The following is a 15,810-nucleotide window of genomic DNA, read 5'->3' on the forward strand; positions in this document are numbered from 1 at the left end:
TTGGCTGTGTATGTGGTGACGCGCGCTGACGGTGGAGGATCAGGGGTCAGCGCGGGGTCGTGGGTTACGTGGTGCTGATTGGCTGTGTGCCGGTGACGCGCTGAGAGGGAGTGATCGGGTGGCAGCGCGGTGTGATTGGTTGAGTAGTGTTAACACGCGCTGGGGAAAACGGATCGTAGAGATAGCGCGTCGTCATTGGTTAACTAAGGAGCGATGCTCACGTCGACGTCCGCATCAGCTCCGTCTCCCGTGAGCAGGGGCTATAAAACGGGATGCACACAGGCGTAAAGGCAGTATGTAACCAGCGAAGACTGAAGACGGGGATGAAGAGATAGGGCCCTGCGGTACCTAGTCCCGCTGTCCTAACGGGACCGGGACTCTGTGTAACCCAGAGGCGAATGCATTGTGTGTAGCCAGAGGCATAGGGTCTACACGAGTCAAGTGCATTGTGTGTAGCCAGAAGCATAGGGTCTACACGAGTCAAGTGCATTGTGTGTAGCCAGAGGCATAGAGTCTACACGAGTTAAGTGAAGTGTGTGTAGCCAGAGGCATAGAGTCTACACGAGTTAAGTGGAGTGTATAGTCAGAAGAATAGAGACCACACGTTGTATTGTGACACGTCAAGATTTAATAAAAGTGTGTTACCCGTCAAGAAGTTCCTGCCATCATTTCCAATACTTCAACTGGTGTCAGAAGTGGGGTGAGGACGAAGAATTGCCCACGCTGCAGGATCCGCCGACGGCGCCGGACGAGCGACGGGGGACCGATGCCGTGCTCCGCGAGGCGCACTCCCGTCTGGCGGAGCTGCTGCTCGCCGCCGCGTCCATCCTGGCGGAGATCAGCTCGTCGGGAGGAGCGGGGACGGCGGCGGACATTCTACAGGGTCGCCCCGCAGATTCCCACCAAAATGACTTGGCGATTCCCGCCATTTCATCTGCGCCGACTTTTGGCGGGAACGGACACCACCACGTGGCGGCGGTTCTCCAAGCGCGCTCACTTACGTCACCAACGCGCGCTGCGGACCGCCATCAGACACCCGCCACTGGGGCCGCCATCTTACACACCGATGGGGCGGCGGAGAGGAACCACGAGGCGGAGGACGACTTCATCTTTCAACAGCGCCTTCCCACATTGTCAGCCTTCAAGGCGGAAGGCGGGGACTGGGGCCAATTTCAGCGCAGGTTTTTGGCGCATCAGGAGATGTCCGCCTGGTCCGACGCTACGGCGCTGCGGGCACTGCCTGCCATGCTGGACGACAACGCGCTCGCGGCCTTCACGTCTGCACGCAGGTCGGACCGCTCCACGCTCAAGGATGCGCTGGCTCTCATGGCCAAGGTCTACGGTCCTCCCTCGGCGTGTCGCCATCATTTTTATGCAAGGCGGAAGGCGGACACGGAGACCGTGCTCGCCTATCGCACGGCGTTGCTGGCTCTCGCCGACGCCGCGTTCCCTCGTATGGACGAGGAGGGCAAAGATGCGATGGTTTTGGAGCAACTGCTCAAGTTGGCGCAGGACCTGGGGGTCCCCATCAACACGGCCGACGAGATCGATATTTCTTCCTTGCGGGTCGCTACAAGTATACAAGCGCACGAGGTCCTTCAACGTAAACAGGGGGTCGTCTGCAACGCTGCCGTGGCCTCAGCTCTGGGCCCGGTAGTCACCGAACCCCAAGTCGTCAGCCCACGAGAGGAGGCGTTCACCGCGGGACGACCGGGGAACTGGAGGTCGGGGGGTCGTTCGCCTCTGCGATCGGCCCGCAAGCTGGAGCAACCGAGATCTCCGACGACTCTCATCACGTGTTATAACTGCGGCCTCCGGGGCCACGTGGCGTCCGGTTGCCGCGCCCCACGTCAGCGCGCCATGGGACCTCGGCTGGACGACGAACAAGGCCCCAAGTCATCCCTACAAACCCCGGCAAGTCGCGGCACCTCACATGCTCGGCCCGCATACTCGACACGCATGGGCCGCCGCGTTGCGGCGGAGGAGGGCCGGTTAGGGTTCGGGGATTCGGTTCGGCGAGGGGGGTTCGGCCGGGACCGGGGAGACATTAAATGGTCGGAGTTGGGGCACAGAATAGTGACTGCCTCAGCGGGTTCATCCGTCGTTACGGGATCTATTGATGGGGTCGAGGTCAGGGTGTTAGTGGACACGGGGGCATCGGCGACTATTATATCGGACCTCATTTATAACATTCTCCCTGTACAATGTCGTCCGCTGCTTCCAGTGGATGTGCCATTTTACGCCGCTAATGGGGGATCGTTGGGCATTATCGGTCAGATTAGGGCGTCCATTTGCATTGGAGATATCAAATTGTCGGGACCCGTTTTCGTTTCGTCCTCCCTGGCGGTTCCTTGTCTATTGGGCACTGTTTTTTTGGCAAAAATGCCCATCAAAATTCTCATTGATCAGCGTTGCATTGAACTACCATTGGGTCGCCGTATTTCATTTTTGACGAACCCTACTGAAATTCGGACGGCGTGCGCTACGATACAAGCGTTAGCAACACAGATCGTGCACGTGCCCCCGGGTTCACAAATGTTAATTCCCCTACGGTTGCGGAAACCATGGGTGAGGGAGACCTCGGAACAAGGCATGCTTTTGGGTCCTTCTAATAGGGCTGTTGGAGGTCTCGATTTGTCGGTGGCTCACACTTTGGTTGGGGCTGACAGGGATCCGTTTGTGATGGTTTTAAACGCTGGGTCGCGGCCAGCCGTCATTCAGCAGGGCACCGTGCTAGCTCACGCGGCACGGGTCCCTGCGGAAGAGCGGCTGGTTGCGCAGGCTGATCCGAGCCCCACGCAAAACGTTAAACCGAAGGAGGACCTCGAATGGGTCGATTCGCTGTGCGCGGACTCTGACGATTTGTCAGCGGTACAGTTGGGTGCGCTGCGCGGGTTGCTGATAGAATTTTCGGATGTGTTCAGTAAACATAAGTATGACATTGGGTGCACGGACCTGTTACGCCACCACATTGAAACGGGCGATGCGGCACCGGTCAGGCTAAATCCCTTCCGACTGAGTCCTGCTGAGAAGGAACATGTTCAGTCGGCCGTTAACGATATGCTAGAAGCCGACATTATTTCGCCTTCTTCCAGTCCTTGGGGAGCACCTATTGTGCTCGTTAAAAAGCAGGACGGGTCCTTGCGATTTTGCGTAGATTTCCGTCGCCTGAATAAGATCTCTGTGGCCGACGCGTATCCGCTCCCCAGGATGGACGAGTCCCTCGATGCATTGTCCGGTGCGCGATACTTTTCGACTCTTGATTTATTATCCGGATTCTGGCAGTTGCCACTCGACGAAGAGTCTAAACCTAAGACAGCATTTCGGACTCCAGGGGGCCTGTTTCAGTTTAACCGGTTACCCATGGGACTTCACTCCTCTCCTGCGACGTTTCAGCGCCTTATGGAGTTGGTTTTGTCGGGCTTGCAATGGGATACGTGCTTGATTTACCTTGACGATGTCATTGTTTTCAGTAAAACGTTTGAGGAACACCTCCAGCGATTGAGAGGGGTGTTCTTGCGAATGCGATCGGCTAAATTAAAGTTTAAACCGGCCAAATGCCACCTTCTTCGTAAATCCGTTAGATACTTGGGTCACATTGTCGACTCTTCGGGGATTTCTACCGATCCCGCGAAGACGGACTGTGTCAGTTCATGGCCGACGCCCACGTCAGTTTCGGACGTGCGCAGTTTCATCGGTTTTGCTTCTTATTATCGCCGATTCGTTGAGCACTTCGCCACCATTGCAAAACCCTTGCACGCTCTAACGGCGAAAGGAGTGAAGTTCCGATGGGGACCGGAGGAGGAGGCTGCATTCTGCTCCCTCCGGGACGCCTTGGTAGGTGCCCCACCCTTGCGCTATCCTGACTTTGCGAGTCCCTTCTTGCTAGACACGGATGCTAGCAACACGGGCATTGGGGGGGTGCTGTCCCAAGTCGTTGGGGGGGTCGAACGGGTGGTCGCCTATGGTAGCAGGGTGTTGTCGCCGGCAGAGCAGCGCTACTGCGTCACCCGTCGCGAGCTGCTTGCCATTGTTTTTTTCGTACAACAATTCAGACCATATCTCTATGGTCGTCACTTTACGGTCCGGACGGACCACGCGGCGCTCCAGTATTCATTGCGGGTCGCCCAGCCCTTGGGCCAATTGTCACGGTGGTTGGAAGTCCTCCAGGACTATCAGTTCACGACTACATACCGTAAGGGGTTGCGACACACAAATGCCGATGCTCTGTCGCGATTGTTGCCTTGTCACAAATGTGCGTGCTTATCGGGATCGGCACGCTGTAAACCGCCAGTTATGGAAGGTATGGGGGCATTGGTTGCGACCGCGGGCACACCAATTGGGGATGTTCCCGCTACCCCAGGGGGGCAGGACTCGCTGCTCTCACTGTCGCTGATTGAGTGGGACCGTCTCCAAATGGCGGACAGCTCCCTGCTAGCATTGCGCCGCAGGACGGGGGGTTCCGAAGGGGACCAGGAACGGACTGGCTCCTACGTACTTAAGCAAGGCCTGTTAATGAGATGGGACAGTTTGTCCCGGCGGCACGCGATTGTGGTGCCTTCTGCTGTGAGGGGGAAAGTTGTCTTGGCCGCACACGAACGCCTCTTGCATTTGGGAGTAAACAAAACGCTTGCCCTGCTTCAGCGTGACTATTATTGGCCGGGGATGGGGAGTGACGTGGTGAATATTCTGAAGGGATGTGTTGAGTGCGCCAGACGGAAACCACCGCCCGTGGCAGCTAATCCACCACTGCAATCTATTCAGGTCTCGCGCACTAACGAGCTCGTTGCGCTCGATATTCTGGGGCCTTTTCCAGTCACGCCTAGGGGTAATAAGTACCTGTTGGTGGGGGTCGAATATTTTACCCGGTGGCCTATGGCGTGGCCACTCGCCAACCAGTCGGCGGCGGCTGTGACGGACACCTTTGTCCAGGGCTATGTCCTGGACAAGGGGGCTCCCGAACGCTTGCTGACCGACCAAGGGAAAACATTTTCAAGTAAATTGCTGCAAGAGGTGTGCGACCTGTTGGGTACTAAGAAGGTGCGTACCTCCCCGTACCACCCGCAGACGGACGGGATGGTGGAGAGACTCCACAGGACATTGACTTCTATGCTGTGCCAGCAGGTGTGTGAGGCACATGTTGATTGGGACCTGCAGGTCCCTGGGGTCCTCGCCGCGTATAGAATGGCCCCCCATGCAGCTACGGGATTTTCCCCGTTCTATCTGATGTACAGTCGGGAAGCCGACCCGCCCATGGAAACGCAGCTGGGCCTGCCCGCACCACGAACTAATTCCAAATTGGCAGAGCATATTAAATTTAATATTCATAAGCTGACAGAGGCAAGGGAGGCCGCACGGCTTAATTCGCGGGCTCGCCAAATTGCAAACGAGCGGTTGCGTGCACGGAAGGTGTCCGTGCACAACTGGGAACCAGGTGACAGGGCCTGGCTGCATTGCCCTCAGGCACCTTTGGCTACGTCGCCTAAATTGTTGAAGCCATGGCGGGGACCCGTGGAGGTCGTGCGGGTTGCACGCCCCCAGTGCGTTCAGATAAAATGGGGAAAGCGCCGTTGGTACGTCCACCCCTCCCGACTGAAACCGTTCTCGCCTCCATATGGCCTCCCCTTGTGTCGTGAGGGCCGAGCATGTGACGTGACCGATGACCCTAAGGGGGAAATGTCTTTGCCTGATCCTCACATGTCTCCGCCTGATCCGCTCCCAGGTGTCTCGGAACTGACAGCTGCCGACCACCGGCGGCCGGATCTTCGCGGCGGGGCCGGTCCTTCCAGGCCCGATCCGCGCCGTCTAGAGCTGCCGGAGCCACCGGACGGTCGTCAGCGTCCCGTCCCATACGACGGACCGGCCAGACGGACTCGCGCTAGGTCGCGCTACTTTTTATGACCTACCACGTGAGGAGTCGAGGCAGCCGGAGCGCCTCGTCACTGCGTTTAGTCACAGAGACACTTGGCGCGTTCGTTTTCTGGAGTTCGCTTTTATTGTGTTGTTCGTCGGGCTGTACATTGCTTCTTATTTAAGTGTTGCTGTTGTGTTGTTGTTGTTGCGTTACGGGGAACACTGGGGGGTGGGTTTTTTTTTATTGCGTTGACGTTGGGTTGTGTTGTTGGTTAGCAGCCGGGCCAGCTGCGAGCTATGTGGGAGGGGGTGATGTAGTGGTGATACGCGCTGGGGTAGGGATCGTGTGCCAGCGCGTAGTGATTGGCTATGTATGTGGTGACGCGCGCTGACGGTGGAGGATCAGGGGTCAGCGCGGGGTCGTGGGTTACGTGGTGCTGATTGGCTGTGTGCCGGTGACGCGCTGAGAGGGAGTGATCGGGTGGCAGCGCGGTGTGATTGGTTGAGTAGTGTTAACACGCGCTGGGGAAAACGGATCGTAGAGATAGCGCGTCGTCATTGGTTAACTAAGGAGCAATGCTCACGTCGACGTCCGCATCAGCTCCGTCTCCCGTGAGCAGGGGCTATAAAAGGGGATGCACACAGGCGTAAAGGCAGTATGTAACCAGCGAAGACTGAAGACGGGGATGAAGAGATAGGGCCCTGCGGTACCTAGTCCCGCTGTCCTAACGGGACCGGGACTCTGTGTAACCCAGAGGCGAATGCATTGTGTGTAGCCAGAGGCATAGGGTCTACACGAGTCAAGTGCATTGTGTGTAGCCAGAGGCATAGGGTCTACACAAGTCAAGTGCATTGTGTGTAGCCAGAGGCATAGAGTCTACACGAGTTAAGTGGAGTGTATAGTCAGAAGAATAGAGACCACACGTTGTATTGTGACACGTCAAGATTTAATAAAAGTGTGTTACCCGTCAAGAAGTTCCTGCCGTCATTTCCAATACTTCACAGGAATCAGGAGGCACCACTTCTTTATTTGAACTTGCAGCCGAAGGTAACACAACAACTAACACTACACCGACCCAACACTGGGGAAAGGGGAACTACCCTTAATCCCTTAAGGGGGTATCTATCCCTTAGCCCCTCTCGCCGATCGCTCCTGGGCTCCCCGCCGCACCGCTGCCCCGATCGCTTCCCTCACCGGACTGAGTCCTCCACTCTGCCCCCGTTCTTCCTCCCTCCCCGGAACCTCGCCCCCGGCCCGCCTCCGGCCACGCCTCCTGCTCGGCCGCGAGGGAGGAACGGGGGCCAGCGTTACCTGTCCCCAGCCTCTCACATCCGGGTTCCCTTAACTCCCCTGAGCCGGCCCCTCTGACAGGGCCAACTCCTGCGACGTTTCTGTCAACTCCCTTCAGAGGTACGTGCCGTCACTCGTATAATCATGGGTGCGTCCCACGTACACCCCGTAGGGATGCCACTCACGTCCCTACATCACCCCCCCCCTCCCCTTGTGAAACTCAGCCGACCCAGCTGACAAATATAAAAGCACAACTGGGCTTCCAACAACGAACAGGGATGAACAACTCGAAAAATAAATATAACAAATGGCAAACCCAACCCGAATATGTACACTATATACAAAATGAAGGGGGGAAGAAAACTTTGCATAAGAAAGAACACAACCAACATATTTACAATGGAAACCCCCTCCCCCCCCCCAGACCATACAATACCACACCCGAGCATGAGATGAGGTGTGTTCAGCCAACGGCTCATCTGGCCCGGGCTGCGGACGCGAACCCCAGTGTAGGTGCATGCAAGTCCCGACGGACGGTTATTTGATTCGAGCCATCCTTGCCCGAGTTCTCATCGCTGGAACGTCCAGCAAGGGAGGAGCCGATCCCTCGGGGGCAACGGACACCGTCAGACGGTGGCCCGCTGGCCCTGGCACGTCACGTAGGAGGGTACCCCCTCGCGGAGCAGGGTCAGGTGACGGCGTCATCCTGTTGCCCTGCACCACTCAGCCGCAGCTAACAGCCGGCGGGGGATCCTCTAGGCACTCGGACCCTGCGGAAGGAATAGCAGAACTGTCCTGAGGAAGGCATGTCAGAAGACGCGCGCCCCAGCTCGTCGGGCTCACCGGACCCCTGGCCCTCACGAAGTGGGGATCATGAATCCACGAGCGGTGGGACAAACCGTTTCAGGCGCGACGGGTAAACAAGCCAGCAATGGCGATTATGTTGGATCCGTACACATTGTGGGCTCTGCACTTCCACCACTTCCACCGGGCCCTGCCATGGCTTGTGCCATGGCACAAGCGAAGTGCCCAGCAGGACATTAGGACAATGAAGCCACGCCCTATTGCCTTTAGCCCATACCGTAACAGATCGGCGAGGCATGAGCAGCCGCTCATTGGCCGCCTGGTGCAAGGCAGAGTTTCCCTAACCGCCTCCAAGCGCTGCAGGACCCCCCGCATAGGCTGCGAAATCCTGGTACATTTGTCCAAGGGTTTCAATTGTACATCAATAGGCGGGTCACGCTCCCTTCTGTACATTAAAAAGAATGGGGCAAACCCCATGGAAGCGTGCAGGGCAGAACTGTAAGCTGCCAGAACACTCGGAATGTGTATAAATCCCAGTCAGACTGCTTCTCATCAACCCGATGACAAAGCATGGACGACAGGGTCCTGTACAACCTTTCGACCATGCCGTCTGTCTGGGGGTGATAGGACGAAGTGTGCACCTTCTTGGTTCCCAAGTTATCACACACCTCTTGCAGGAGTTTCGAGGATAATTTTTACCCTGGTCCATCAGGAGAAGCTCTGGTGCACCCTTATCAAGCACATAGCCTTGAAGGAACGCTTTAGTGATGGCCTCCGCCGATTGGTTCGGTAACGGCCAAGCCTTAGGCCAATGTGATAGATACAGTGAGAGACAGAATAACAACAAAATCCAGAAAAACGCATGTCAAAAATTTTATAAATTGTTTTCCATTTTAATGAGGGAAATAAGTATTTGACCCCTCTGCAAAACATGACTTAGTACTTGTTTGCAAAACCCTTGTTGGCAATCACAGAGGTCAGACGTTTCTTGTAGTTGGCCACCAGGTTTGCACACATATCAGGAGGGCTTTTGTCCCACTGCTTTTTGCAGATCTTCTCCAAGTCATTAAGGTTTCGAGGCTGACGTTTGGCAACTCGAACCTTCAGCTCCCTCCACAGATTTTCTATAGGATTAAGGTCTGGAGACTGGCTAGGCCACTCCAGGACCTTAATGTGCTTCTTCTTGAGCCACTCCTTTGTTGCCTTGGCCGTGTGTTTTGGGTCATTGTCATGCTGGAATACCCATCCACGACCCATTTTCAATGCCCTGAGGTTCTCACCCAAAATTTGACGGTACATGGCCCCGTCCATCGTCCCTTTGATGCGGTGAAGTTGTTCTGTGTCCCCTTAGCAGAAAAACACCCCCAAAGCATAATGTTTCCACCTTCATGTTTGATGGTGGGGATGGTGTTCTTGGGGTTATAGGCAGCATTCCTCCTCCTCCAAACACGGCAAGTTGAGTTGATGCCAAAGAGCTACATTTTGGTCTCATCTGACCACAACACTTTCACCCAGTTGTCCTCTGAATCATTCAGATGTTCATTGGCAAACTTCAGACGGGCATGTATATGTGCTTTCTTGAGCAGGGGGACCTTGCGGGCACTGCAGGATTTCAGTCCTTCACGGCGTAGTGTGTTACCAACTGTTTTCTTGGTGACTGGTCCCAGCTGCCTTGAGATCATTGACAAGATCCTCCCGTGTAGTTCTGGGCTGATTCCTCACCGTTCTCATGATCATTGCAACTCCACGAGGTGAGATCTTGCATGGAGCCCCAGGCCGAGGGAGATTGACAGTTCTTTTGTGTTTCTTCAACTGTTGTCACCTTCTCACCAAGCTGCTTGGCGATAGTCTTGTAGCCCATTCCAGCCTTGTGTAGGTATAAAATCTTGTCCCTGACATCCTTGGAGAGCTCTTTGGTCTTGGCCATGGTGGAGAGTTTGGAATCTGATTGATTGATTGCTTCTGTGAACAGGTGTCTTTTATACAGGTGTAATAAAGGACTCGACCCTGGTTCTGTCTCCGTGTCCTTTATTTGGGTTCGTGTTCTCCTTCCCTCACGGCACTCCTCCTGAGACTCTCTGTCTGGCAGCTCCACAGCTGCCTTCGCTCCCGTAGCCTTCCGCGCTCCTGCAGCTCCGCTGCAGGCTCTTGGTGCAGCCCTCTGGCTGCTCTCACAGCAGCTCCACCGCTGCTCCCTGTTCCTCCGTGCTCGGTCACCGCTGGCCGGCGGTGCCGAGTCTTACCGTGTGTGGCGATCTCGCCACTCCCCAACCTCAGCCCTCCGTGGCCTCTGTGGCTATCTCGCCATCTCCAATCTCAGCCCTGCGTGGCCTCTGTGGCTATCTCGCCATCTCCAACCTCAGCTCTATCCCCAACTCTCTTCCACCCCGCTGGCTGGCGCCGTCATGAGCCCCTCAGCCACCAGGCTGAGGCACGGCGACCACCCAACGTGTTCACCACCCTTCACTCCCCCGACTGACCCAGATGGCTTCCTGTCTCCCCGCTATAACTTCTCCCCCACGTGACCCTGACTCCTCCCTCGCGGATCGTCATATTCGCCCCGCCCATTTACGCCCGCATTACACCACCCTCCCCCGTAGAGAAAATTCCAGCCGTCCTCGGCTGAAACAGAACAAAATAATGCGGGCGAAGGCATCACAATCAGGAGTCCCCCAGACACAATGGAGATTATAAGAACAACAACACAACGAAAGGGGAGGTATCAGGAACTGGAACAGAACACCAGCCTGTCCTCCGCGCAACAACAACAAGAACAAGAATGGCACAATGCACAACAACGGCAACTGACACGCAAGAACGGCCGACGCGCACAACCCAGGAATGTGATGTTTTAGTGCGTGTCCATGTTGCAGTTCCATCCGCTCGGCCCAAGTCCAACGTCAAAGAGCAAATGGTAGAGCAGGAATGGCGAACGGGCGCTCAATCGCTCCTTCAAGTCCTCATCCAGTTAGCACACCAGGTAACACCCAGTGTGGCAGGCACTGAAGATCTGTGACGAGAAGGAGAATCCAATCCCCTGAGGCACAGCACAACAACGCACATCCACATGTCGTACACGACAGCCACCCGGCCCCAGGGTAGTGGAGATGATGTAAATCCGGCCCGCTTAAGAAAACCCCCATAAATACCCAAAATAGACGCAATGGATGCCCCAGTATTTACATTTTAACAACAATATTATTTACACGTGACAACAACAACAACAAAATTTCCTGCTCTTGCCCAACAGCAATCCTCCCTTGAGGACCAGCACAGACATCGCACGTACACAGCATGTACCCACGGTCACTCTCAACAAACCAACAAAACGCCTAATCGCACACCCTCGCGTGGAGAGAGCCACGCTCCCCAGCGGTGACGTTTAACTCGCCGTAACCCTCACCGTGGTCGTCAACCCACAGCAACATCCATTTACCATACTCTCGGCTAGTGCAATTTCGGGGATGAGCAGCAACTCGGCCATGCTCCTCCCTTACTATCCCATCAGAGATGGACACACACCAGCCTCGTATAGTCTGATGCTTTATAGCCCAGGGAAGGTTCATCCCCCGGCAATGCCAGACCCCATGGACTCCCCCCACGGGGCAATGTTCTCTTATAGAGACAATAACACCCTAACCCAGATCCCGTGAGCCCCCGGCACACCAGGTTCAGTCTGCCACCGCACAACTGAACCATGACTCCCCGAGCCATATGAGCACATGGCCCATTAGTTTAAGACATACCACGGAGGTTTCGCCTCCGGGCTGTCAGGTCAGCCATCAGCCATAGGCCGATGTGACCACAACTCATGCATCACCCAATCAACAATGGCAGGCATAACAGATGGAATATTTGCCCCACCGGGGTTTTTCCCACGCGCTCAAAATGGCGGCCCCCTTCGCCCAGCGCGTTCGCGCAATAACTCACGCGCACTCAAAATGGCGGCCCTTTCCGCAAAGCGCATCGTCGCCATACCCCGCGTGCGCGCAAAATGGCGGCCCAACGTGCGAACACGTGGCCAGTTTTCTCCATTCGTGCACCCCAGCTTCCCTTTGCTGGGGGTCACAAAATGCATCCCCCGTCTTATTGTAACAACCCCAACAACGATAGACGCACAGCCCCAGCTTGCTGCGCGCAGCAGTCATATCGGGGAATTTTTAACCAATATTTTACCAACCACATTGATTACACAACCCAACTCGCAAAGCAACTCGTGGCTGCATGCGATCAACCGAATACGCGACGCCACTTGGCGCCCATTTACGATCCCATTAGCATTAACATCTGAGCCACCCACAACGGCGTCATCGCGCACCCTCATTTTCAAAAAGCTCAATTACCCCTATAATATACACGCAATCTCGTGTGCACAACACCCATACAACCAAATTTTTGGGTCCCCCTCTATAATATACACGCAATCTCGTGTGCACAACACCCATACAACCAAATTTTACGGTCCCCCTCTATAATATACACGCAATCTCGTGTGCACAACAACCATACAACCAAATTTTTGGGTTCCCCTCGAATTTGTTACCAATTTCCAAACAGGTACGCACAATTAATAACAATCCCAAACCCCAATAGTCAACCAATGCATTGCACCCCATAACCGTACAGAACAGTGTAACAGCACATACAGTCAGCATATCGCGATCACACGCGTACATTTAAGCACAATAGCAAGCAGATCTGCAGGCAACCAACACATCATTAATCCTGTCGTAACTTTGCAGCAACAACACAAACATTCTCTCTCTTGCAACAACCACATCGCACATAGCACCTCGCAGCACAATACACCAAAAAAAATATATTTTTTTTTCAATTAAGCCCATCGCACAAGGTAACCCACGAGATAATACAGCGCAAGATACCCGACGCTCCCGAGTTAATAATTAACTTCGCCATCAAGATAACAACTCCACGCCGCAGCGCACACACACAATTTGACACTCAGCAAGTACAGCAGACTCTCCGTCCATTCTCAACACACGCACACACTTATATTGACACCGAGCAACAAGCAGATAGCGCGTTCATCGTTATTACACACACATACACACAGTCCGAACCGCGCTCCGCACAATCGAGTCATGAGAGAAAAAAACAAAATCGCCCCCCGGCCCTCGAAAGATGGGTGAGGTGTGTGTTAAGGCCGGGTGCGTATCGTTACGACTCGCCCGGGGCTGCAGCAAGAAGAGGACGGCAGGGTGGCAACTTGAGACGCCTCGCAGAACTCGTTCGGCGACTTGACTGCTCCGTTGTCACGCACCCGAGCCAGGACGGGAAGCTCCCGCCCCAGCAGCTGCAGCATCGTCGTCCTCTCCTCGCAGCTCGTCCTCGCGCAGCAGCTCACTGCAGGCTGCTCTCCCCGAGGCACCTCCAGATGGCAGCGCAAAGCTGCGTCACCGCCGCGATGTTGAATGGCGGCGTCTCCCCGCCGCGGTGAAGACAAGATGGCGGCTTCCCGCCTTTTCTCCCCTGCCACGCCCAAGATGGCGTCTTCGTGCCACGTGGCAGATGGCGCTGGCAGCGCAGGAAAGGCGGAGGCCTGCGGATCACCACCGGGCCTCCCCGACGCCGTCCTCGGCGTGGTGAACTCACACAGTTGCGCCAGCACGATTTTCAAGGTCTCCATCTGCGCCGCCATCTGTCTCCATCGTAAGTTGGCGTCCTCCGGCACAGACAGGTCCACCAACGCGGCGACACCTTGCTCACCCGGACCCGTACTCGTTCCAGCACGGATCTCCTCTTCCATCGCAGGCAGGTCCACCGTCTGAGGAAGGTCGTCGTCGTCTGATGATGTAGCAGATGATGGCGCAGGAATATTCTTTTTTTTCTCTTCTCTCAGTTGTTTTGAGATGCCGTTTCACTTCTGACACCAGTGTAATAAAGGACTCGACCCTGGTTCTGTCTCCGTGTCCTTTATTTGGGTTCGCGTTCTCCTTCCCTCACGGCACTCCTCCTGAGACTCTCTGCCTGGCAGCTCCACAGCTGCCTTCGCTCCCGTAGCCTTCCGCGCTCCTGCAGCTCCGCTGCAGGCTCTTGGTGCAGCCCTCTGGCTGCTCTCACAGCAGCTCCACCGCTGCTCCCTGTTCCTCCGTGCTCGGTCACCGCTGGCCGGCGGTGCCGAGTCTTACCGTGTGTGGCGATCTCGCCACTCCCCAACCTCAGCCCTCCATGGCCTCTGTGGCTATCTCGCCATCTCCAATCTCAGCCCTGCGTGGCCTCTGTGGCTATCTCGCCATCTCCAACCTCAGCTCTATCCCCGACTCTCTTCCACCCCGCTGGCTGGCGCCGTCATGAGCCCCTCAGCCACCAGGCTGAGGCACGGCGACCACCCAACGTGTTCACCACCCTTCACTCCCCCGACTGACCCAGATGGCTTCCTGTCTCCCCACTATAACTTCTCCCCCACGTGACCCTGACTCCTCCCTCTCGGATCGTCATATCCGCCCCGCCCATTTATGCCCGCATTACACCGGTAACAAGCTGAGATTAGGAGCACTCCCTTTAAGAGTGTGCTCCTAATCTCAGCTCGTTACTTGTATAAAAGACACCTGGGAGCCAGAAATCGGTCTGATTGAGAGGGGGTCAAATACTTATTTCCCTCATTAAAATGCAAATCAATTTATAACATTTTTCTGTCTCTCACTGTTCAAATAAACCTACCATTAAAATTGTAGACTGATCATTTCTTTGTCAGTGGGCAAACGTACAAAATCAGCAGGGGATCAAATACTTTTTTCCCTCACTGTATGGACGACTGTAAAGTGCGTGCGCTTCTGACATTTGTCTCCAACAACGTGGGAAAAAACGCATCCACATGCAGTGGATTGGCGCCGATGCTAATGAACTGCTGTTGCTGATCAGCCTTTGCTACAGCTGCTGATACTGATGCTGAGATGATGATGTTGATTATTACGCTGCTATTCATGAAAGTCTGATGTTGCTGCTGGTATTTTCTGTTGTTGGTGATTATTAAGCACTACCCCAATACGTCATTTCTCAATACAATACCGACGAGCATTCCATTGTAATCGTAATATCTGGGATGTTAGGTAGAATCCCCCCCCACCCTAGCATTTTCCTGCCTACGCAGCTCCTCCGCTCCCTGTGTAAACAATGGAATTTTTTACGCTTATCAACACAGAAGTGTACTCCCAGAGACTCTCACTGCCGTGACCCTGTGAGTCTCACGCGGAGAAGGGTTCGACTCCACGGAAGAGTTTAAAATTCTATTGTTGTTTAATGACGTGAGAACTGGAGACGGCAGCGATAGTCTCATTGTGACACGAACACGCGGACCGTGGGAGCTACTGGTGATAAAGGATATGCGCGTGCACATGACCCACAGAGAGCCATCGCCAGGCGTACAAATCGCACAGCGCATGCGACTGATTGATTGATCGGCGGCATCCACGCCTATGACAGCCCAACCGGGTCCCGCGTGATGCCGTTGCTTCTCAGTTGAAGTAAGAGGAAACACTAGAAAGGTGCAGCTCGGCAAGTGCTTGCAGGAAGGGCGTCCATGATAAGTAGCTCTACAGTCGAGAGGGTGTTCTATTCCAAGCTGTGTTGGATGACGTGGGTGTAACCACATTTTACCCCCACATTCAGTCCATCTGCCAATATTGGGGGCCCATCCATACTGCGGCTGCTGGTAGGACATGCCCCATTATTTCAGCTGCAGCCTCGCTGGGAGACCCAATCGAAGCACTCGCTACCTCTGGATTGCAAGTCCAGCGTGATAACCATTATTACAACCATCGTCAATAAGTGGCGGTGACGTCACCACGACGCTTGTGCCAGGCTAGGTGTACCTTGAAGCCACGTGAAGTATCGAAGGCTTC

The sequence above is a fragment of the Lethenteron reissneri genome, chromosome 3 (assembly GCF_015708825.2).
Source record: "Lethenteron reissneri isolate LAM-NWPU_2019-01 chromosome 3, ASM1570882v1, whole genome shotgun sequence".
Taxonomy (NCBI): domain Eukaryota; kingdom Metazoa; phylum Chordata; class Hyperoartia; order Petromyzontiformes; family Petromyzontidae; genus Lethenteron; species Lethenteron reissneri.